Genomic DNA, 24,100 nt, shown 5'->3' on the forward strand with positions numbered 1-24,100 from the left:
TTCTAATTTACTCATCACATCGTTGTCTCTCAAACACTCCTCGAACGAATCCCTGTCCTTGCAGTGAAATAAGGCCACCCAATGCGTCTGCTCCCTGAGGTCTTTCAACACCGAGTTGAACTTCTGCGTTAGCACCCAGACGCTGTGATTTGCGTGTCGGCCAGAGAAAGCCAGGTACGATAGCATGTCTCTCTTTTTTGTTATCTCGCGATTAGCGCTGCAGTCGTCCAGTATGAACAGTGTCGACTCCCCTTTAAATTTCTCGTGAAGAGCTTTCAACCAGTCCTGCAGACGTGTTCCCGGGTCGACTTTGTGTACGTCCGGATCCGTCATCACCCAAGGTCTTTCCGTGTACGTTCTATTCATGCTCAGAGTAGGGCACATGATAACGATGTTGTCGAATACACCCCTCCAACATATCTAACACGAAAACGGTCTTACCACAGCCAGTCTGCCCGCACACTATGGCGCAGTGTGTCGCGGGGTAAATCAGTAGGCAGTGGCCTACTAGATGGCTCGCCACTGCCTGCCGGTGGCTTGCCGCCATCAGTAGATGGCCTGCACGAATCTCCCATTGTCTATATTAAGTTGTGCGTCCATAATAACGTACAGATATAATTTCAACTTGCCCGCGGATTGAGCCTTCTTGGTAATCTGGATTGTTATCCCCTCGCTGCCGTTGTCTATGCGGCGACCGCTACCGTGCAGTTTATCGTCATCCGTGGATCGCATGTCCAACCATAGGGCGTACTTGGTGGTCAGGTATTCACCGATCTGCACGGAGGATAGGTCCAGGTCCTTGGTTATGTATGGGTGTTGTTTGATGGCTGGTAGCTTTTTTATCTCATCCCACTGCTGGTATGGCCTCATACCATGACTGAACAGCTGGTTGGGCACGCCCTCGATGGTCACTTCCACCTTTTCAATCTCGGGGTTGAAAAACTTCTCGCTGTCCCTCCGGAACGGCTCGTAATCCTCCACTGGGACGACCAGGATGCCTTTCATCGATCGCGCCGGCATGTTCAGGTTGATATTCCACACAGTGTCGCTCTTATCATGCATGACTGATCTATGCCTCAGTATGCGGTCGTACAGGATGGCCATCTTCCCCGAGTACTGGCTTTGAACCTGCCTGGCCAGCTCCGGGCTAGTGACCATGTCGAACTCCAGAGAGATGTTGTCGATGGTGTAACTGGCCTCATAACCGTTCGGCGTACGCACTACTTTGTTGTAGTCATTAAACGTGAGCTCGTATTCAAGCCTATCACCCAGCGCGGCCTGGTAAAATGGCTGGCGTGCCCGTGAAAGCAACTTCGAAGTCGAGCGACGCAGAACCTGTTCCCGTGTACGCTTGAGCCGACGCGTTCCGATGGCCTTTTCACCATCCGTGATCTTGGCTAACTGGTCTGCCGTGAAGCCATACCCTATGCGCAACCGAGTTGATTTGCTGATACCTTGATACACGTCATTGACGCGGTCTACCTCGCTTTTCCAGAGGTCCCCGTAGCAGTGAAACACGTCGCTGTCGTCGATGCTCAGCACCTCGTTACCGCTGATCTTGATGGTGGTTTTCTTGATGATGGCTCGACCTACGTTCCGCACTAGCTCGCGTTTGTCATTGTCGGAGGTCAGCGTGAAATTGAACGCCAGTCGAACCGTGCCTGGTACAATGAGGTCATTCTCGCCAAGGTTTGGGAATCTAACCAGCAGCGTTTGGTTTTGGTCTATCTTGCTGGGATTGTTGGTGATGGTCACCGACTGGCGCACGGCTCTGACACCTAGAGGCTCTCTTGATCTTCGAAAAGGATCTAGTTTTCTACCATACATTGTTATATAAATGAAATATATAAGTTTTAATACTAAATAATGGCTGAGTACATACCTATGGATGATATGTGGGATGATAGTGCCCAGGCATTCGATGAGGATGAAACCCCATTCACGCAAGGCAACGAACTCGTGAAGCTGGCCGTTAACGGGTTTTATGATGGCTTAAAAGGGGATAAAAATTACGTAGAGCCGTGGGGGCGAGACTATTCCAAGTTTCTTGTTGATGGCAATGGCACGCTGCGACTGAGGGGTCACCCGGAGATCGATCTCATGAATAAGCGCACGAGAGAACCGCTTGCCTTATCAACACTCGACAGTCGCCATGGGGGTGACTTTATCCGCGATGAACTAGGCTTCATAGATTACGGGGGCGCACGGCCTAAAGCCCTTCCCAAGGAGGCCGTTCAAGATCTGCAAGACGTCAGGGGCACCACATCGGATCAAGACATGACTGATAACATTGAAAAGCTGTTGGCCACCTACCATAACAAACCCTTACCTGGGTTTGAATTTACCGTTCGGGAACTACGGGGGCTGGACAAGGCCATGCAAACCATTCGCGGGCATCTCGTGAACAACACGGCCAAACTGGACGCGATAGACGACCACATCGCCCATGAAAAGGCCAAACTCGGTGAAAAGGAGGACGAGTCTCTGAAAGCCACCATCGAGGAACGAATACGTAATTTGGAAGAGGAAAGGAAGACCCGGCTGGAAACGGCATCCTCCTTCCGAGACCAGCTTCGATCCCAGGTCAGCCGTGCGCGGGAAACCGTTGATCGAGTCCTCTACCAGGACACCACGCTAGCTGACAGGATTCGGATACTGTTCCGGGAGCAAGGGATCACCATCGCCAGCATTCTGACTGCATTGGGCTTCATCATATCAACCCTGGTGGTGTCATTGAGTGGGGGTACCCCCAAGCCTGCCGGCGGCAGTGGCACACCAAGTGGTGGGGGCGTCAAAGCCTGGATAAAAAAACTTGGGGAGGCCCTGGCTAAACTGGCATCCTGGGTAGCATCGCCTCGTGGTTGCTGGGTGCTTTGGCTAAAACTGCCATGTGGTTTAGTCAAAACCTGTGGGCAGCCATCGTCGCAGTGGTGGGGTTGGTGTACGTAGTGGCTAAGGAATTTTTAACCAAATAAGTCCCAAAGCTACCCCACCAACCACCAGGGCTGTTTTACGGTCGATGTGCTGCTGCTGTGGGGGTGACACCACAGGGGGTGTATGTTGAACCCTGGGTTCCGGGGGTGGCGCCACTGTACCCGTTTCACCAGTCGTGGGTGGTGGGACGTGGGGGGTGTTAACAATCGAGGTTGACGCCCAACTTTTGGTCCGCTGTGGCTATGACTATTTTGTTGTTGTAGCCCACCACTTTTTTAACTCTCAGTTGCATATCGCTTGAAGCCATGTACAGCCCCACGTCGAAGACGTAGTCGACTTTCGACCTGGCATATTCCAACACGTCTTGGTAGCGTTTGATGGCACTCGGGAGATCAACTGGAGAATTGATAGCATCCTCAACGTTAACAACGAACTGTTTCTGAGCGTCGTAAGCAGTCCCCTTACCGAGGATGTTGGAACGTGCATCTGCGCACCCAACAGCACACACACGTACGTTCGAATCGAGTCGTTCAACCTGATTACCCCAGCACGAGTAAACCCTTTCGACGTGTCCAACATAAACTTTTTCCAGTCATCCGCTGCCCCCTGCTCGAACCTCCAGACTCGGTAATCCTTGCTGTTGTTGAAAGCCATGTAATGGTCATCCCACTCGTTTGTTGTTAGGTGATGATACGACTTGTAACCCCATTCTTTCATCTTCTCGCTGGCATCCACGAGGGGCATGTTGTGAACGATGGGGATACCCAACCTGTGGTTCGGTCCCGGCAAACGCCAATCCGTCTTCGGGTTTAGTTCGAATTCGTTGCAAATACGTTCATAGGCCCGTCTATCGTACTTGTTGTTTACTGCGTTCCATGCGTTGTCTGTGGGACCGGAGTGGGGATCTCTTTAAGGATACGCCTGACTTGGTAGTACACGTGGAACGTGAACACAGACTGACTCAGCGGTCCACGCCGAGTGTCAGTCAATGTCACACCACACCCCGTTGTAGCGCACCACACGGCGAAGTTAAGTTGATTCTGCCAGAACTGCATCGGGTTGTTGAACCAAGTATGAACTAACTTAGCGTTAGTCACCGAAAATTTATACAGGCTGAACACATCTAAAAGCTGGGCGTTGAAATACATCCCATCAGCGACCGCGATCTTCATGGGTGAGAAATCTACGCCCAGTTTAGGGTAAAACACTCCAGGGGAGTAAGACACTCCTTGCGAGGATGCTCCTCCTTGGGAGTACATTTTAAAACTATCATATAATGAGTATATATACTCTAACATGTACATAACACTTCCAGGAATAACGAGCGGCGAGGCCGTTCAGCTGACGCACGCGATCGATAACACGTCGGATCAACTCAAAGTCGCACTCTGCGATATCACCTACCTACCGCAATGGACTAACATCAACGCCAGCAACAATAAGCTGTTCGTCAGTGGAGCTCGCAGCCAGATAACTGACGGCTACTACAGCCTGTGCTCGCTAAGCGACGAGGTCTTCAAGCCCCTGGGAGCCGAACTCAAGATGAACGACTCAAACGGTACAGTGGTGTTAATCAACAACGGAAGAAACTCCTTGAGACTCCGTCGACCATTGGAGAGGACACTAGGTATGTCGCCTGACGAGATAAAACCAACAACTACCGTCACAGGCATGAAGTTACCCGACCTAGTACCGTACCGAGAGTTGCACATTCATCTCGGTCAGGTGAGCACAACGTACAACATTCAAGGGGGTCACCCTTCCACTATACTGAGAGCAGTGCCGGTTAAAACGGAGAAATACAACGACGGTAGAACCGAGTCGTTTTCACCGCGGCAGTATAAGAGGTTGGCTCAACATACCTGAGCTGATAATATCGGTGTTAGATATAAATCATAATCCCGTCAATATAGGATACGTCAGCTTAACGCTTCACATAAAATGACCAACGCACAAGGGCCCGGGGTGAAAAAATGCATCAATGTGGGGATCTCCGACCTTGGGGACACACGCGGTTTCGACGCTCCCGGAGTAGATGGTAAATTGTAGGCCTTGCAACTGAAAAACAACATTTACAAACGCGTTGAAGTCCCCTCCGGTGGAGCCCTAGGTGATATAGTAGATACCTCAAGAGCGACGGTCAACACTCGGTACACCCTAGTCAACACCGGTGATGATAAATGGATGATATACCCATCGTTCGGGGGCAAACTGTTCGACTTAGACTATGTTGAGAGCACTACCGTCGCCCGAAACAAACCATATACGCTCGTCTTCACCGAAGATGACAAGTGGGTCTTGTTACCCGATAAAGACGACTGGTTTCTCAATATTAGGCTCAGCTCCCCCTACGTGTTCACGGATAACAAAGACAACCACCTAAACAAAGTCGTGAACAACGGAACCCTGCTAGTGGCTTACGTCCCGACTCAGAGACGTAGCGTAATCATCAGCCCAGTCGCCAGTATGGCAGCCCACATGCTATCGAGTAAACCGGGAATGCAAAACGTGACATTGCAGTTGGTGTCTGAATTCGAAGGCGTGGTCAACATCCTGACGAGCCTACCGGCGAACTCAACATTGGTCATCCAAGTCTACCTAGGGGAACCATTGCGGAATGATGTCGAAATCGTGAAGGGGGTCAAACTCGGGTGGGCGAAACGACACCAGTATCACGTTTGCACAGTTTACGTGCAGGTGGGTGTCGACTCCAAAACCAGTCTGCAGGGAGTCACAGTGATCGTGGAAAACACGATATCACTAACCAAGATCTTCCTACCTGACAACATACACTTCATGGGGGTGAAATTAACCCCTGAACTATTATCAGAAAACCAGTTGGAAACTATATTGTAGTAGTATTATAGCAATGACCAGTCATCGTCCCAACGCTACGCTTAACGACCTAGGGGACACGGAGGGATTCGATCAGCCTGGTGAGGAAGACACCTTGTACGCCCTGCACTTGAAAGACGTGTATAGGCGGGCGGCAATAGTTGATAATCTACCTAAAATCACACTCGGGGACCTAGAGGAATTCGACCAGCCCGGTGAGGAAGGCTCACACGTCCTACACTTGAAAGGCAACGTGTATAGGCGGGTGCCCCAAGCAGACTATAAAGAACCCAAATGGTTGATCAACATAACCCTCACCGCACCTTATATTTCATTAAACAAAGATGGCTTTGTCTCTGAAATTAATAACAATGGCTTCATCCTCACATCTTTCCTTCCAATTCACAAAATGATAGTTTCTAAAATACCATTTTACTCGGGCAACATGTTAGTTTCATCCAGGCAGTCACAGTTCATAGCCAGCAGATCCGATGCCATAGAAGGGTTTAGGACTATGGCCCCAGGCTCCACACTCATCATTGAAGTCGCTTATAAGGGTGAGCTTGGTGCTGGTTTATACCTGGAACTTTTACCTGGGGTGAAAATAAATTGGGGTATCCACAAAGACACCTACACACGTTGCCGTATCGTTATACGATTGGGGAACTATCCACTGAGATTACTACCCCCCTTAATAGACTGCAATAGTGTTGATATATTTCAGAGTTTACCTATTGACCCTTCCTATATCTCCACATACGAGAATATAAGCCTTATAAGCCTCAAGTACATTGATCGGTTATTAACTGAAGCCCAATTAAAAAATATCTAATAAGATATATTATAGGCACACAGGATGGGTCTGTACCCAGTCGTAGAGGAAGTAGCGAAGACCCTGGAAACCATAGACGGGTTCCGTTTGAGACAGTTATGTGATGTAAAACGGCAACTAGAACAAGACCGCGACACGCGTAAAGCACTATGCAAGAAGTACCATAGAGCTTTCAATATCGTGGACGGGGCTGATACTGCCCTTATGACAACCAGCATGGGGCTGGGGGCGGCAGGTGTTGGGTTGTTAGCTACCATCGTGGCTACCCCCGTAGTGCTAGGCATTGAAATAACAGCTGGGGTGGTAGGGGTGTTAGGGTTGGCGCTTAAGTTTGCATCACGCAGACTGCATCGTAAAGCGTTGAAACATGACGAGATCAGGGTTCTGGCTGAAGCAAAGCTGAACACAGTAAGTGAGCGTATTTCCACGGCACTCACTGACAGTAAGATCTCAGAGGAGGAGTTTCGTTCAATCCTCTCTGAACTCACAAAATATAATAAAATGAAACAAGAGATTCGATCCAAGTCTCATAAGTCTGCTATCAGTGAAGACAAGAAAAAAAAGTACATAGAAGAAGGGGTGAAAAAATCCCAGCAAGCCTTTATCACAAACACCAAAGCGATTATAGGCGATTCACATTAAACTGTTTCATCGAGGTCAACACGGCATAGCGGCACAATAGTGCCATAGCGGCACGTTAGACGCAGCCCAGCATTGGATGATACAATCCCAGGATAGACCCGTTAAACCGACATTCCTCAGCCATGTCCCGGTAGCTCAGTCAGTTAAGTGGTGCGGCTGTGCGATATAACATTAGGCGTTCGTATCCCGCTGGCGTCTCAACTTTTTATAAGATCGGGAAAGCAGTAGGGGTAATGATAGCTGGATCAAGGGTCCGACCAAAGCCTTATTTCACAAACAAGGCTTTGCAGAGGCTTTTGTTGGACCTGGTCCAAAACCCCCATTCCCTATACTACTGAACCATTTCAGAAACTTCATCGTTTTTACAGATTCACTGTCTTGCCTTCAAGCACTTCATAATGTTACTTCAAGCAGGGATACTCTACAACAGGGATAGGTCACTCGCTTGCTTTCTTTACCATTTGTACTAATTAACGTGTGCCTCGTCATACTCCAACGCACACAGTGACTTGGTTCGGTCCCAGCGCAACTTCGGCTGCGTTTAACAGTACTTCAGCCAGTGTATTGTATCAGTCGGAATTTTACAATGAATGAATGAATGAATGAATGAATGAATGAATTAAGAGCAAGAAGTTTATGTGAATGAATGAAAGAATAAATGATACACCACGGCCATCCCTCCCCAAACATGTTAAAGAACGCAAAACTATCGGTAGAACACATATATAACATCAGCTGTCCTTTTTAAAAAATAAATTACTTTGAGACATGTTTTTACATAAGTAACTAATTCAGATATCTCATTGCATGTGTGGAATGACATGGGCATTGACAGAATGTTAACTGACACTGTCACAGACCCCTTAAGAACAGAAAGTTTAGAACTATCACAAAGCGTTGTAAACACCTTTCCAGTTTTGTCAAATACTAAGATCAACAAGAAAGAAAGAAGTTTTAGAACTATAACACTCAAGCATCACAAGCACCAATGGCGATATGTCATATTTTTCACACACCTCAAATACACACTAACAAAAACCAAAAAAAATAAAAAGTATCACTATTACTTGCAAACACCTTTCACCTGATGGTATATTCCCCTCATAAAAATTAAAGGAGTATGTGAAAGATGTTTTTGAACACTAACTAGAAACACTCAAACAACGCCCTGTAGTATTTCAATGGCAGATCGGCGATATGTCATATTTTTCACACACCTCAAATACACACTAACAATTTTTTTAAAATTATAAAACTATCACTATTACTTGCAAACACCTTTCACCTGATGGTATATTCCCCTCATAAAAATGAAAGGTGTATGTGAAAGATGTTTTTGAACACTAACTAGAAACACTCAAACAACGCCCTGTAGTATTTCAATGGCAGATCGGCGATATGTCATATTTTTCACACACCTCAAATACACACTAACAATTTTTTTTAAATTATAAAACTATCACTATTACTTGCAAACACCTTTCACCTGATAGTATATTCCACTCATAAAAATTGAAGGTGTATGTGAAAGATGTTTTTGAACACTAACTAGAAACACTCAAACAACGCCCTGTAGTATTTCAATGGCAGATCGGCGATATGTCATATTTTTCACACACTTCAAATACACACTAACAATTTTTTTTAAATTATAAAACTATCACTATTACTTGCAAACACCTTTCACCTGATAGTATATTCCCCTCATAAAAATTAAAGGTGTATGTGAAAGATGTTTTTGAACACTAACTAGAAACACTCAAACAACGCCCTGTAGTATTTCAATGGCAGATCGGCGATATGTCATATTTTTCACACACCTCAAATACACCCTAACAAATTTTTTAGTTATAAAACTATCACTATTACTTGCAAACACCTTTCAACTAAAGGTATATTTCCCTTCTAAAAATTAAACGAATATGTGAAAGAAGTTTTTAGCGATATAATTTAGTCTTTCTTCGCTGTGTACTGAGAATTGAAGCCAGTGAGCTACAACATGCCCACTTGAAACTTTACTACAAAGCTACTGTACTTATACTGACACTAATAACAATTATTTGACTTGAAATGAAGTGACAGAATAGGTAACTTATCTTCTACATGTAGGTTTTCAGTTGTCACAACACTCAGCGTATGTAATCAGCTGTTGAAAATAAACCGGGCTCAATCTTAAAAACTACGCTGTCGCCATATTGGCTACACTGGTCACGTGACGAGCAGAGGCATAGCTTAGGAGCTTTCCGAGGAGTGACCACTCCCCCTTATAGAGTCTCCCTGCTTCAAGTCACCCTATCATCCTGGACATTTTAGAACTTTACAGCGACCTCTCTACTGGCCAATGTGACAACGTCCTCTGCTGGTTGCCGGGTCACGTCGGCATAGCAGGTAACACAAAGGCCGATGCTGAAGCTAAAGCAGCTGTTGAAAAGCCATTATCTCCACTGCTGATCCCGTACAGTGACTTCAAACCCACTATCAAAAGTTATACTCGGGGCCTGATGCAAATAAGGTGGGACACCCAATGTGGAAGAAATAAACTTCATGAATTGAAACCAACAATTGATTATACCTACTTGGGTTGTCAGTCAAGACGTGATGAGGTAATTTTACGACGATGTCGATGTCGTATTGGCCACAGTCGGTTTACTCATGACTTTCTGTTGAAAACGGATGGGGATGGACCTCCCATGTGTGTCTCTTGTGATGAAGTGTTCACCATCAAGCATATTCTGCTTGACTGTGTGCACTTTTCGACTGCAGGGGATGCACATTATGATGCAACGAATCTGAAAGATCTGTTTTCCCGCGTGAGCGGGCATCTGATTGTAAACCACCTGAGGGAAGTTGATCTGTATCATAAATTGTAACTTTGTAAGAGAATAACGAATTGCTTGCTTTTGTATTTGGTGTTATGACATTTTCTGTTTTTAAATAGAAATGTAATGAATATATATGTTTTTAAAATATAACTCTTTTGGATCTTGGACTTAAAATGATAATGAATGGAAACTTGATCTCGTCACTATATGGCTGGAATAATGCCGATGTGACGTAAAGCCGAACTCAACTCAAGTCAACTCAACCCATCAAGTTAAAAAATCAAAACTACTTTCTACTCGTAGTTAAATATTTATTTGAATCATGACCAAAAGGAATTTGCATGACACAACTTGTAACATAACGATTTCTTCCACAGAAGCGAGGGTTGTGGGGTGTGTGTGTGTGTGTGTGTGTCGAAGTGACAATATTGCGAGATAAATTTCTTGCTATATTCACGTGGTTAACGTCCACTCACCACTATGTAGATACTTGTCGATCTTCTTCCTGTAACTGTGATGAGCGTGGCTGATCATCATTTTCACTATCACTAGCGTCTGGCTGAACAAATAAGGCCTAGCGATTGTTTCTTTGTTGAAGATTGAATGGAAAGATTGTCTCTCTCTGAATTACTTCCGGACATATCAGAGTCTGCTATATACCGAAATGCCAACCCACAGAATTAACCATATTTATATCACTTGACATAAATGGTTTAACACCCGAGTAATTTGTGGAACAAAAGCCAGACCTATACAGGTAACCGTTATGACAACACGCGATTTAAACAGAATAGACTATGTAACTCGTAAGCTAGGCATAACAGATGAGAAGATTAAATGACAGTAGATTGTGAAAACATAAAGCTTTCATTTTTCCCAACAATTGTCAGGATTTCAGGTTTATGCAAACCTGTAAACAAGATAATTTAGCCCCGGAAATGTGCATGAATTCTACAGCACCCCTCACATGCATACCTCATATTATGTCATGGCGGCGCGCTCCTCTGATTGGTTGAAATTTCGTTCGCGGGAGAGAATTGTGCACTGTTGTCAAAAAGGTTGACTTGAGTAAATTAAATGTCGAAATGAGTAGTTTTAGTGACGGGGTTTCATTTATAACGATGCCAATAAATGATTTAGGTATTTGTACCCCTCTTGAGTGTATGTGATCTTTAATAATGTAAAGAAATCCAGGAGCAAACCCCAGACCTCAACCCAATTAAGCATGCCTGGGATGAACTCGATCGACGTGTGTACACACGTCATCCAACACCAGTGGTTCTCCCAGAACTCCGCAGAGCTCTAGTAGAGGAATGGAATGCGATTCCGCAAGTTTTCTTCATGAACTTGGTAAGGAGCATGAGAACAAGGGGTACCTGCATCTTGGACGCGCGAGGAGGGTACACAAGATGTTGAATGACCGAGTGGTACATGTTTGTCAGTTTCATTTTGGAGGTTGGTCTATATACCTGATGTTTGCTAGTGCTGTTTGAAATCTTTCTCTGTCACGATGAGTCAACACATTAAACCTTATGATGGCACTCTTAGTTCTATTATTTCTGAGAAACCTTTGTTTACATGTGCCATTTGACCCTTCAATAATGACGCCTAGTATATTTTCAGAACACAGTTCTTAAAATGCATGACAGTACCTTGCAGTACCTTGTGGACATTTCACATGCAATGAACAGTACCATCGTTATTCAAACAAACCGGTGCTTGCTGTGTGAGACAAGAGGACAAATACATTTGCAAATTTCTTTGAAAGGGGTCCACAAGAGAACATAGCTTAGTTTGAAGGTGAGTCGGCGAGAGTAAATAATATTCGAGTAATTGTGATCTTGAGGAATAGTTTCAAACAACACTTGTGACACTTTTATGGTGAGGAGCAGCTGATACATTCACTTTTACGGAATCACCTAAGTTGTTCACAACGATACCACCATACACGTGTGAGGTTCAGGTTTGTACGTGACAGAAAGCAGTTGAAGAAAACTCGGAGAACAATAGCTAGTTTAGGTCATTAACTGCAGAGGCTTGTAATGATTAGGATGGTTATGCTGATACTTTTCAAGAGTTGAATCCGTTCGTTACTTAAATATGGCCAACCGAGACGATAATAATATTTGTCTCCTACAGGCATAGGGCATAAATAACAAATTCTGTTACTGGCTGGATTTCACCTCACTTTTATATACTGGGTACAAAAATAGCTTGTGGCGAGGATTTTATACAATGGAGCAAATATAGAAGCATCATGGATTAAGTATTAATTTACACAGAAGATGCATGTGTTACATTATAAAATACACCTTTGGATGCAGTTATACTGAAGATAACTAAAAATGTTCTTCGTATCTTGATCTAATTACGGATCTCTCAAACTACCGTATGCAAGACAAAGCTGATCACAGTCAAACATTCATCGGTTTTGGTCACTCTCAGTTGAAGCGGAATACTGCAAGTCACGGCTAGTCACTACCAGGTGAAGCTGATTACTGACGGTCACGGCTAGTCACTACCAGGTGAAGCTGGTCACTGCCAGTCACGGCTAGTCACTACCAGGTGAAGCTGATTACTGCCAGTAACGGCTAGTCACTACCAGGTGTAGCTGATTACTGCCAGTAACGGCTAGTCACTACCAGGCGAAGCTGATCACTGCCAGTGACGGCTAGTCACTACCAGGCGAAGCTGATCACTGCCAGTGACGGCTAGTCACTACCAGACGAAGCTGATTACTGCCAGTCACGCCTAGTCACTCAGTTGAAGCTGATTACTGCCAGTCACGGCTAGTAACTAACAGGTGACATTGTTTACTGCCAGTCACGGCTAGTCACTACCAGGTGAAGCTGATTACTGCCAGTCACGGCTAGTCACTACCAGGTGAAGCTGATTACTATCAGTCACGGCTAGTCACTAACAGGTGAAACTGTTTACTGCCAGTCACGGCTTGTTACTACCAGGTGAAACTAATTACTGCCAGTCACGGCTAGTCATTACCAGGTTAAACTGATTACTGCCTGTCACGGCTAGTCACTACCAGGTGAAACTGATTACTGCCAGTCACGGCTAGTCACTACCAGGTGAAACTGATTATTGCTAGTCACGGCTAGTCACTACCAGGAGAAATTGATTACTACGAGTCACAGCTAGTCACTACCAGGTGAAACTGATTACTGCCAGTCACGGCTAGTAACTAACAGGTGAAACTGTTTACTGCCTGTCACGGCTTGTGACTACCAGGTGAAGCTGATTACTACCAGTCACGGCTAGTCACTAACAGGTGAAACTGTTTACTGCCTGTCACGGCTTGTGACTACCAGGTGAAGCTGATTACTGCCAGTCGCGGCTAGTCACTACCAGGTGAAGCTGATTACTGCCAGTCACGGCTTGTCACTACCAGGTGAAGTTGATTACTGCCAGTCACGACTAGTCACTCTCAGTTGAAGCGGAAAAGTGCAAGTAACGGCTTGTCACTACCAGGTGAAACTGATTACTGCCTGTCGCGGCTAGTCACTCTCAGCTAAAGCTGATTATTGCCAGTCACGGCAAGTCACTTCTAGGTGAAGCTGATTACTGCCAGTCACGGCTTGTCACTACCAGGTTAAACTGATTACTGCCAGTCACGGCTAGTCACTACCAGGAGAAACTGATTACTGCCAGTGACGGCTAGTCACTACCAGGTGAAGCTGATTACTGTCAGTCATGGCTTGTCACTACTAGGTGAAGCTGATTACTGCCAGTAACGGGTAGTCACTACCAGGTGAAGGTGAATACTGCCAGTCACGGCTTGTCACTACCAGGTGGAGCTGATTACTGCCAGTCACGGCTTGTCACTACCAGGTGGAGCTGATTACTGCCAGTCACGGCTAGTCACTACCAGGTGAAGCTGATTACTGCCAGTCACGGCTAGTCACTCTCAGTTGAAGCTGATTACTGCCAGTCACGGCTTGTCACTACCAGGTGAAACTGATTACTGCCAGTCACGGCTAGTCACTCTCAGTTGAAGCTGATTACTGCCAGTCACGGCTAGTCACTACCAGGTGAAACTGATTACGTTAAATGTTAACTCACTCACCCACTCGTAATATATGTTGCCTCCTGTTACATGGCTATGAAAGTGATCGTTGCCCAAGGGATCCTCATGAACTTCCCTCTGAGTACAATGTGCGTGGTCCGGGATGCAGATTATAGATCGATAGATCGACTTTGGTACTGACTAGCGTACCTAGTTGGTTGCTTGTTATTTAGGAGTATTAGGTTATTTTGTCGATACAGTCGGCTATGAGTTATCCGTTTTGATCTTGCTTGTCGTTTACACCCCAGGAGGGACGGTGGGTGTTGAAATCCTCAAGTAGATAGTGGAATATGTCCCTAGCCACTTGATGATCTCCATGTCCTCATGCTTTGTGGGTTTATTTTCACCATATTGACAAATTATATCATTGGTATGTTGATGGGAGGCATGAATATTGTATATCATCCATCCATCTTTCTCACTTCACCACACTGACAAATCAAACCATGGCTTTGTCTCTGGGACGTATGAATACTGTATACCATCCATAGGTTGAACAAGTAAATGAGAGCGATGTCAGCTTTAATTTGTATGCCACCCTGAGGAGTGTTTTTATACTGGAGCTGGGGTATGTTTGCATGTGGTTGTATGGCAGGAGGGGATACGGAGAAAACGGACCCCAGCGAAAACGGACCCGAAAATATCGAGAAAAACGGCCACCGCGCGCGCTGGAGAGAACGGCCTCCGGACCAAGACAAAACGGCCTCTGTGCCTAGAGAAAACGGCCAACATAGTTGCACCAAGATCAACGGATTTTATATGATTATATATATCCTAAATAATAAAGATTTACGTCATTGCGGATAAGATTTTAAAAAGTGATTGGTTGTTTTTTTTTAGTTTCGATATCCATAGCGGTTTAACCTATGAAGATTGATTGATTGTCTCGATAGTTCCGCTGAACAAACCAATTTGACTGATTGTACAGTTTACATGTAAGATTAGTTGATAAGGTAGTGTTTATATTGACTAGCGGATTAGTAGTAATAATTCCAAATTTTGTACTTGTAGATCTGCCATGGTCCCTAGTATTGTGATCTACCTTCAGCTGTTGGTAATCTATCTGTTTTTTATATTGTATTGTCATCTAATTTTAAATTTATATCTGCGATAAACTAGTTGTTTTACTGTCCTTCGGTGACAGGTGTTTAATTATCACGAAAATATAATTTGTTTTTAGTCACGAGGCTGATCTCCTTGTCTTGATACTAAATCTGAAGTGTAAGTCAACCTGAACGTTTGCCATGGTGAATAAATGCACTAGACCACAGTACAACATTATATACATGTACAGATTGTGTCGAAGACGAGTTTCATGTACATGTGTCTGTCCGTCTGTAGTTCACTTAAAGTGATGTCACAACAAAATTAAAATTAATGTCTATCGGTGTCATGGTAGACTCAGCAGGCTAATTAGGTGAGCTAATTCTCCAGCTTGTTGGACCATATCTCACAGGGATGAACAGTATTTGCACAATCAAGCAAGCATAACTGTTTATCCCCCTAAGCTGCTGGGTGAACGAGAAGACCCCGATCAAGATATCCAATCACCCCACTACTTCCTGTGTACCGACTGACGTGAGAGTGAGAAAACAGGTTAATAAAAGAATTGATAGACCATCTTATCTAATACTTTCACCGCCAGCCTGAGGGTTGTATCCCATAACCCCTACATGCCACTACCCCTACAGCCCAGTACCCCCTACAATTAGTTAAAACAACACACGGCATTTACCTGTCTGGCATAATGAACTGACCCAAAGAGAGATTAGTGCATAGAGTATACAGATGAGATCAAGGGAGGGATTAAACTGTTCTTTAGTCTTTGTGTCAAGGAAATTTGGGATTAGCTAAAAGTTGTTTTAGTTTCATGATGAAAGATAAACCTCTAGTGAGTAGAACAATTTTACAAATTGGATAATGTGTAGGTTGTTAAATGTTGAAATTAAGTTGTTTTAGTGCCATGATAAAAGATACACAGTATTATTGAGAAGTGGAGGGAAATGAGAAGGTGAGACGAGAAAGTAAATTGAGATAGTTCGGTATAGTATATAGCTGTTGACAACAAACTAACATGGCATCAACATGGCATCAACATGGCTGGTCTGCGTAATGTTGAGTTAGTTATGTCACGGAGAGGTAGCCCCCAAGTCCTATTTGACGGTTATCTTCACACTAAGAATGTCGAGAGACAGTCTTGTGTACACTGGAAGTGTGTTCAGTCAACATGCAGAGGAAGAGTCACAACTGTTGGCAATGTTGTAAGGAATACGACAGAACATAAGCACCCACCAGAGGATAGTCAGAAGGTCCGGTTTGTCAGCAACCTGAGGAAGAGAGCCAGGGAGGAGTCAACACAGATGCGCACCATCTACAACGACGAGCTCACCAACCTGACCAATGATGAGACACGCACGATGCCATCCTTTCCATCCATGTGCAGCGCCCTGTACCGCCACCGCCAGAAGACGATTCCTGTTTTACCACAGACGAGATCAGAAGTCGACCTTCAAGATCCCTGGACGCAGACAGCGGATGGTCGACCATTCCTCCTGTTTGCTGACGGCGATGATGACAAGATCCTGGCATTTGGCACCCAAGAGAGTATTCAGGCCTTGCAGTCAGCCGAGAACATCTACATGGATGGAACATTCACTGCCTGCCCTGCACTATGGAATCAAGTCTACATCATACATGCCAGACGTGGGACCACCACATATCCCTCATCTTCGCCTTACTTCCCGACCGCCAACAAATGATGATCATTTTTCATTAAAATCATTCTCTCAACCTTTTAGTTGTGTTGTTATGTCTCTTAAGTGGATTAGTCCATTGTGTGGAATAGGTAACAGGCAGTGGATTAACAGTGCAACAGGCCGTAAACTATGTTGTTATTAGCTGTAGGGGTAGTGGCATGTAGGGGTAATGGGGGGTTACCAGCCTGAGTAATGATAACATTTTCTCGTGTTTATTCAATAATTAAAGGGCCACTGATCCAGAGCGATTATTGTTTCCAGCCAACAGTCTAATTACGAAACTTAGCTGCAAACTGGTCAGCCTCTGCTCCCTCGACCGTGACGGACACGGGGACTGGGCTACTGTCCACCCTGGCAGAATTTCTTCAACCTAATCAGTGGGACATTAGGAAGGGTGGATGCCCATCAGATGCCGTTATTTGAAAATATCCCCGGTAGTTCTTGTCTGATTGTAATAAAGTATCCCAGCAGTGTAGGCTTTTACAGATTTTCAAACGTTTCGATGGTATAGTGACTGGTCCAATTTGATCCTATTTCTGTGTTTTTTACCTCGATATTTAATCATGTAAAAATATGATGTCTATTACGTATGCTATGATATCAAAAAGACACATTCGATATATTTGAATCCATAAACTAAACAACCCCACTTTGCCATTGCAAAAACAATCTGAAATTTTACTTAGGTACATAGGTATATAGTTTTTAACTAAGTACACATCAAATGCTTATATATATTTCTTATGTAACAATGAAGTTTTGTTCGTATCCACAAAACAGTGTCTGCCCATAAGTGTTTTTTTTCAGGCAATCAAACTTGCATGCAATACAGCGATTACTACTCTCTTGCTGTAACCCTTGTTTGGTGGTAAACCTACACATGTTATTTGTCATCATTCACTTGATGGTCAGTTAATGAATTTATAACAGGTATAATTAGATTACCCGACAAAAGTTCCCATTTTGCATTTCTTGTGTCTGGAGTATATACTCATCATTATAAATTGAGGTCTCATGTGGCAAATGTATTACATCTTATGTAATATTCGCAGGGAAGTGCAGTAAGAGGAATTATCAGCTGAGTTACAAAACATCGATCAAAGGATTGACGGCTGAAGGGTTGGTGTAAATCCAGCTAGGACCCACGCAGGAGGAAAATGTACTGTAAGTCCCCATGGTCCCTAGTATGGTGATCTACCTTCAGTTGTTGGCAATCTATAGCCTGTTTTTATATTGTATTGTCCACATAGTGCTATTACTTTTAACTTTCCACACTAGTTTTAATTGTAATTGTCATATACTAGTTGATTTACTGTCCTTTGACGACAGGTTCTTTATAATATACACATATTCCATTTCAATGTAAAACATGTTCTCGTCCCGATATGGCTGAAATATTGCCGATGTGACGTTAAATATTAACTCACTCACTCACTCCTGGCTATCAGGGAATGCTTTGTGCTCTAGAGGTGTTGATGCAAATGCAACTGGATGTGCCAGTCGGAGCTGGTCACAACCAACTGAAACTGATTAGTGTCAATAGAAGCTGATTTCTGCAAATTAGGGTCGAACGCTTTCTCTCGGTGTTACATCACTGTCAAGCGGGTAAACTATGGGTATAGTGTACTTGTCTTTTCATCATGCCCAGTTGCATCGAAAGTGAAATTGCTTCGTGATAGTGACTAGAGCTTGCGTTTTTGTTTGCAGTTATTTAAACACTGGTTGTATTTACTGGAATCCATTTATTACAAAAGAGCATGTTTTCACTTTGGGTGAGGTGAAATTGGGTTTAACGTCGAACTTGAGAATATTTCGCTCATATGACGACGTGCATGCGTGTGTATGTGTATGCGGCTGCTTGTACTAGCCCAGACTGAAGCTGGTTTTATAGTGCTAGCCCACTGAGATACCATGCGGCAGTGAAACATGAATATCCCACTCAGACACATTATACTGACTCCGAGCCGACCAGTCCTTGTTATACCCATTAATGCCGAGCGCCAGACAGGGACCAACAAGTACCATATTTTAACGTCTTTTGGTATGACGCGGTCGGGCATTGAACCCGCGACCTTCCGCTCTCCGGGCGGACGCTCTAACCACTACACCACGAAGGCGGTTTTCACTTTGGAGACAAAATATTTATAATAGGAAGATAATTGTTTAACAGTTATAGACCATCACTTTGCACTATGTTTAAATGACACAGGACTGTTAATGCCCCCATTAGCCTAACAATGGAAGGAGATCATACATTTCTTTGATTTTTGTTTTCTTTGCTATCATTGCCGCTGTATCTCCATACTTGTCTTTAGCATTAACATCAACAATAGTTTTAGAAAGAATATGCTTCACCATCATCACATTTCCTTTCAAACTGGCGAGATGTAGGATGTTGTCACCTTCCACAAGTAAAGCATCACCTCCTTCACTCATTACTAAGTCAAACACTTTTCTGTGTCCCCTAACTGCTGCTACCATCATTGGTGTTTTTCCACAATGTGCTTTGCTGTTGATATCAGTAATGTTCAGTGAAATGACACACTTAGCCATCTCTACGTGTCCTCCATGACACACCGAATTACTGTAGGATGTTGGCACCATTCTTGTCCACAAGTGAAGCATCACCTCCTTCACTCATTACAAAGTCAAACACTTTTCTGTGTCCCTCGGTTGCTGCTACCATCATTGGTGTTTTTCCACAATGTGCTTTGCTGTTGATATCAGTAACGTTCAGTGAGGTGACATACTTCGCCATCTCTACGTGTCCTCCATGACACACCCAATGTAGGATGTTGTCACCATCCTTGTCCACAAGTGAAGCATCACCTCCTTCACTCATTACTAAGTCAAACACTTTTCTGTGTCCCTCGGTTGCTGCTACCATCAATGGTGTCCTTCCGTAATGTCCTCTGCTGTTGATATTGGCAAAGTTCTGTGAGATGACATACTTCACCATCTCTACGTGTCCTCCATGACACAACCAATGATGTTGTCATCATTCTTGCAAGGGAAGTTCACTTTTCTGAGATGCTACCATCATTGGTTCACCATGTGTTTTCTTTAACGTTCCATACTTCACCATCTCTACGTGTCCTCCATGACACGACCAATGTAAGATCTTGTCATCATTCTTGTCTTCAAGGGAAACATCACCTCCTTCACTCAGTATTAAGTCAAACACCTTTCTATGTCCCTTGGTTGCTGCTACCATCAATGGTGTCCTTCCGTAATGTCCTCTGCTGTTGATATCGGCAAAGTTCAGTGAGATGACATACTTTACCATCTGTACGTGTCCTCCACGACACACCCAATGTAGGATGTTGTCACCATACTTGTCAACAAGTGAAGCATCACCTCCTTCACTCAGTATTAAGTCAAACATCTCTGTATGTCCCTCGAATGCTGCAAACATTAAACATTCCTCTGCTGTTGATATTCACAAGTCTCTGTGCGAGTACATGCTTCACCATCCTAATAAGTCCTCCAAGAATGGCCACGTGAAGAACGTTGTTGCCTTGAGAATCAACTGCCGACAAATTACAACCTGCACATGCACATAAGTCAAATATGTTTGTGTATCCCAAATGTGCTGCGACCATCCCGACTGTTCTAGCGTCACGTCCTTTGCTATTTACGTCCACAATGTCCTGTGAGATAATATACTTCACCATCTCCACGTTTCCTCCTCTACAGGCTATATGAAGAATGTTGTCACCGGCTTTATCTAACAGGGACTCATCACCTTCCTTATTGACAAGGTATTTTAAGAGGTCCATTTTCCCCCGGTGTGCCACTACCATCACGCTCGTCCTCCCGTAATGTTCTCTACTGTTGATGTCCACAATGTCAAGCGAGAGAACAAGTTCACAGTCGCAATTTGTCCTCCATAGCAGGCCATATGAATGTTGTTGTCGTTATTATCAAGAATGGACATGTTACATGGTTTTCTTACTAGAATCTCAAACACACCTCTATGTCCCCCTCGTGCTGCCAACATCACTGGCGTCCTCCCGTGCTCTCCCTCTCTGCTGTCAATGTCGACTTGACCCTTAGACATGATTGTCCGCACTCGACTTAAGTCACCCTCTCTACAATCTTCATGAAGTAGGTTGTCTCCGGATCCGCTCTTCTTATCTCTTCTCTGTTGTTGGAATCTCCAAGGATAAAGCGTCCTTCCACCTGTAGTTTAATGAAATGACATAAGGGAGGGCACATCTTTGTTTAAAGCATCGTTTTGATTATGTAATCTGTGGTTAGACATTTTTCAGGACAGTTATTGAACAGTAAATATGCATGTTTAAATATGCTTGTAAACTTTAATTCCAAATATATATACTAGGCACAAGAAATATGGGAACCCCCAAGTGAAATTTATAGTTGAAACAATGCTACATAAAAGTTGCAAGCTGATTGCATTCGAACCAAAATCGGAAATCACTTACGGCTGACACGACAGTCAGCACCATGTTACCTTTTACATGATACACGTGCATCATGCACCACACGTGCGTTCTAGCCTATAAAACTGACAGTAAGCGTTCCCCAATATCTCTTGTGAAAATGCCACCTCGACAGTACCTGACAAACGCACAGAAATGGTAGGCCATTGGCATGATAAAGGGTGGACAATCTCAGAATAGTGTTGCCCGGTTCTTCAGGAAGTCCAAAAGTGTCATTTCCTGTCTCATCAACCTTTACCGTCAGACAAGGGGCGTTAAAATGAGGACCGGTCGAGGAAGACGCCCTAAAACCACCCCCAGGCAAAGCAACATCCTGAGAGCTATAGCTCTGAGGAATCGATTTGTCACAGCCCCGGATTTGAAGATGGAATTCTTCAGTGTCACAGGAACACGGATTTCGAACTCTACTGTACGAAACAGGCTCTGTAGCAGAGTTCTTAAGTCAAGACGTCCATTCAAAGGCGTGACGATGACAGCTAACCGCAGACGTCTTTGTTATCGGTGGGCTCAGCAACGTCAGAGGTGGGGGAACCGACAATGGCGACATGTGATGTTTAGTGATGAATCCTGCCTTTGTTTGCGATTCACGGATGGACGATTGCGTGTGTGGCGACGCCTAGGAGAGCGTTATGGGAGACCCACGGTGCAGGAACACGATTCTTATAGAGGCGGCTCTATCATGGTCCGGGGAGGAATTTCTTTCAATAGGGGGACTGATTTGATTCTTGTACGGGGTAATTTGACAGGCCAGCGGTATATGGACGAGGTCTTACGGCCACACGTGGTTCCAATGGCTCACAGGGCTGGTCGAAGATTTGTGTTTCAGGACGATAATGCACGTCCTCACAGAGCTCGTGTTGCCGTGAACTTCTTGCAACAACAAGGTGTTACAACTTTACCCTGGCCGGCTAAAACACCAGATCTATCCCCTATCAAACATCTGTGGGATGTGTTAGGGCATCGAGTGCGTCTCAGGGAGCCTGCACCATCACATCTTGATGTGTTAGGCAGAGCACTGCAGCAAGACTGGCACGTGATTCCAAGGGCGACAATTCAGCGGTTGGTGTCCAGCATGCCTGCAAGGTGTCGTGCATGCATTGCTGCTCATGGTGGACACAATCGTTATGAAGTATATCTGACATACTTACCGTACGGTTGTGCTGATTAAATTATACATGCTTCACAAAGTCAAGGGGTTCCTTTATTTTTGTGCCTAGTATATTTCTAAATACGGTATAAGAATCGCAAATTTCGTGAATATGCACTTTCCAGCTACAATAATTCCCAAAACAGAATGACCTTAAAATATATCTCAAACGGTGTCGTGCCGGGAAGGCTAAAAATTTATTTTCAGATGTCCCGGGAAGGCTAAAATGTATATTTCGGATTTCCCGGGAGAGCTAATTTCCAAGGGAGTATGGGAGTACCGCCAAAGCTAAAGATACGGTGCCGGGAAGCATAATCCATGTCGGGAGTAGATTTGGGGGGTTTAACGTTGGCTTCTGGCTAAGCCAATATCGCGATTTATTTTTGAAACATTAGAATCTTTACATAAGTGGCGATTGTATTTCAGATGTATTTCATGTCACTAGGCATAATCCATGGGTAGATAGATTTCTTTTCAAATCATTGTTATAATCTTCGCTTGTTTACGGTTCGGGTTCCCGAAAGGGGTACGTACTCTACTTTAGATAATATTTTTGTTTTTAATGGATTAATTGATATGCTTAGATCTAAGAAGAAAAAGTTATATAGTGTTTTTATAGACTTTCAAAAAGCCTTTGATAATGTCTGGCGTCTGAGACTTTGGTAAAAAAATGTTAAACACGGAATTACTGGAGTAAGTTTTAAAGGCTATTCATAATAATTATGATAATACCAAGTGTTTCAACAGGTGGAAATGACTCTACCTATTTTGACTGTTGTTAAGGCGTACGCCAGGGAGAAAATTTATCACCTCTCCTTTTTGCACTGTTTATTAATGACGTTAAATCATATCTAGCGACTAATGCCTGTGATGATGTAGAAATTGATGATATATTTTGATTTTTTGAGATTTTTGTACTGATGTATGCTGATGACATGGTCTCAATTGCTGAAAGTCCGGATGAGTTACAGCATAGTATTAATATTGTGTGAAGTGGAAGTTAATGGTTCGATCTGTTCGTGTAGCGAAGTAAGATAGATGTATGGATGGCATACTGTATTCATACCTCCCATCAACAAGGCAATATATGGTTTGATCTGTTCGTGTGGCGAAGTAAGATAGATGTATGGACAGTATACAGTATTCGTTCCTGCCATCAACATAGCAATGGCTTTGACTTGTCAGTGTTGCGAAGTCAGATAGATGTGTGGATTGTATACAATATTTATACCTCCCATCAACAAGCAATGGTTTGATTTTGTAGAGTGGTGAAGTGAGAAATAAGGATGGATTGCATACAGTATTCATGCTTCCTGTAGAACATTCAGTCAGAAGATGGAGTATTTTCCCGATGGTCTGGATATGATGATAACAGGAATTTCAGTATACAGTATTCATGCCCCCATAAACATAGCAATGGTTTGATCTGTTCGTGTGGCGAAGTGACAAAGATGTATAGATTGTATATAGTATTCATGCCTCCCATCAACATAGTGATGGTTTGATTTTCCAGTGTTGTGAAGTGAGGAGAAATATGTTTGGATGTATACAGTATTCATGCCTCCCGTCAACATTGCAGTGGTTTGATTTT

At 44.0% G+C, this 24,100-nt stretch overlaps 1 long non-coding RNA gene across 1 annotated transcript; it reads left to right on the forward strand.

The window, feature by feature from the left end:
- Positions 1-11,145: 11,145 nt before the first annotated feature.
- LOC124285609 lies at positions 11,146-23,402 on the forward strand. The gene is made up of 3 exons (XR_006900849.1): positions 11,146-11,245; positions 16,357-16,364; positions 23,389-23,402. It is a non-coding gene; the product is annotated as an uncharacterized LOC124285609 (long non-coding RNA).
- The last annotated feature ends 698 nt before the right edge of the window (positions 23,403-24,100 follow it).

This window comes from Haliotis rubra, unplaced genomic scaffold (genome assembly GCF_003918875.1).
Source record: "Haliotis rubra isolate DU_JTF1 unplaced genomic scaffold, ASM391887v1 Scf364, whole genome shotgun sequence".
Lineage (NCBI taxonomy): Eukaryota > Metazoa > Mollusca > Gastropoda > Lepetellida > Haliotidae > Haliotis > Haliotis rubra.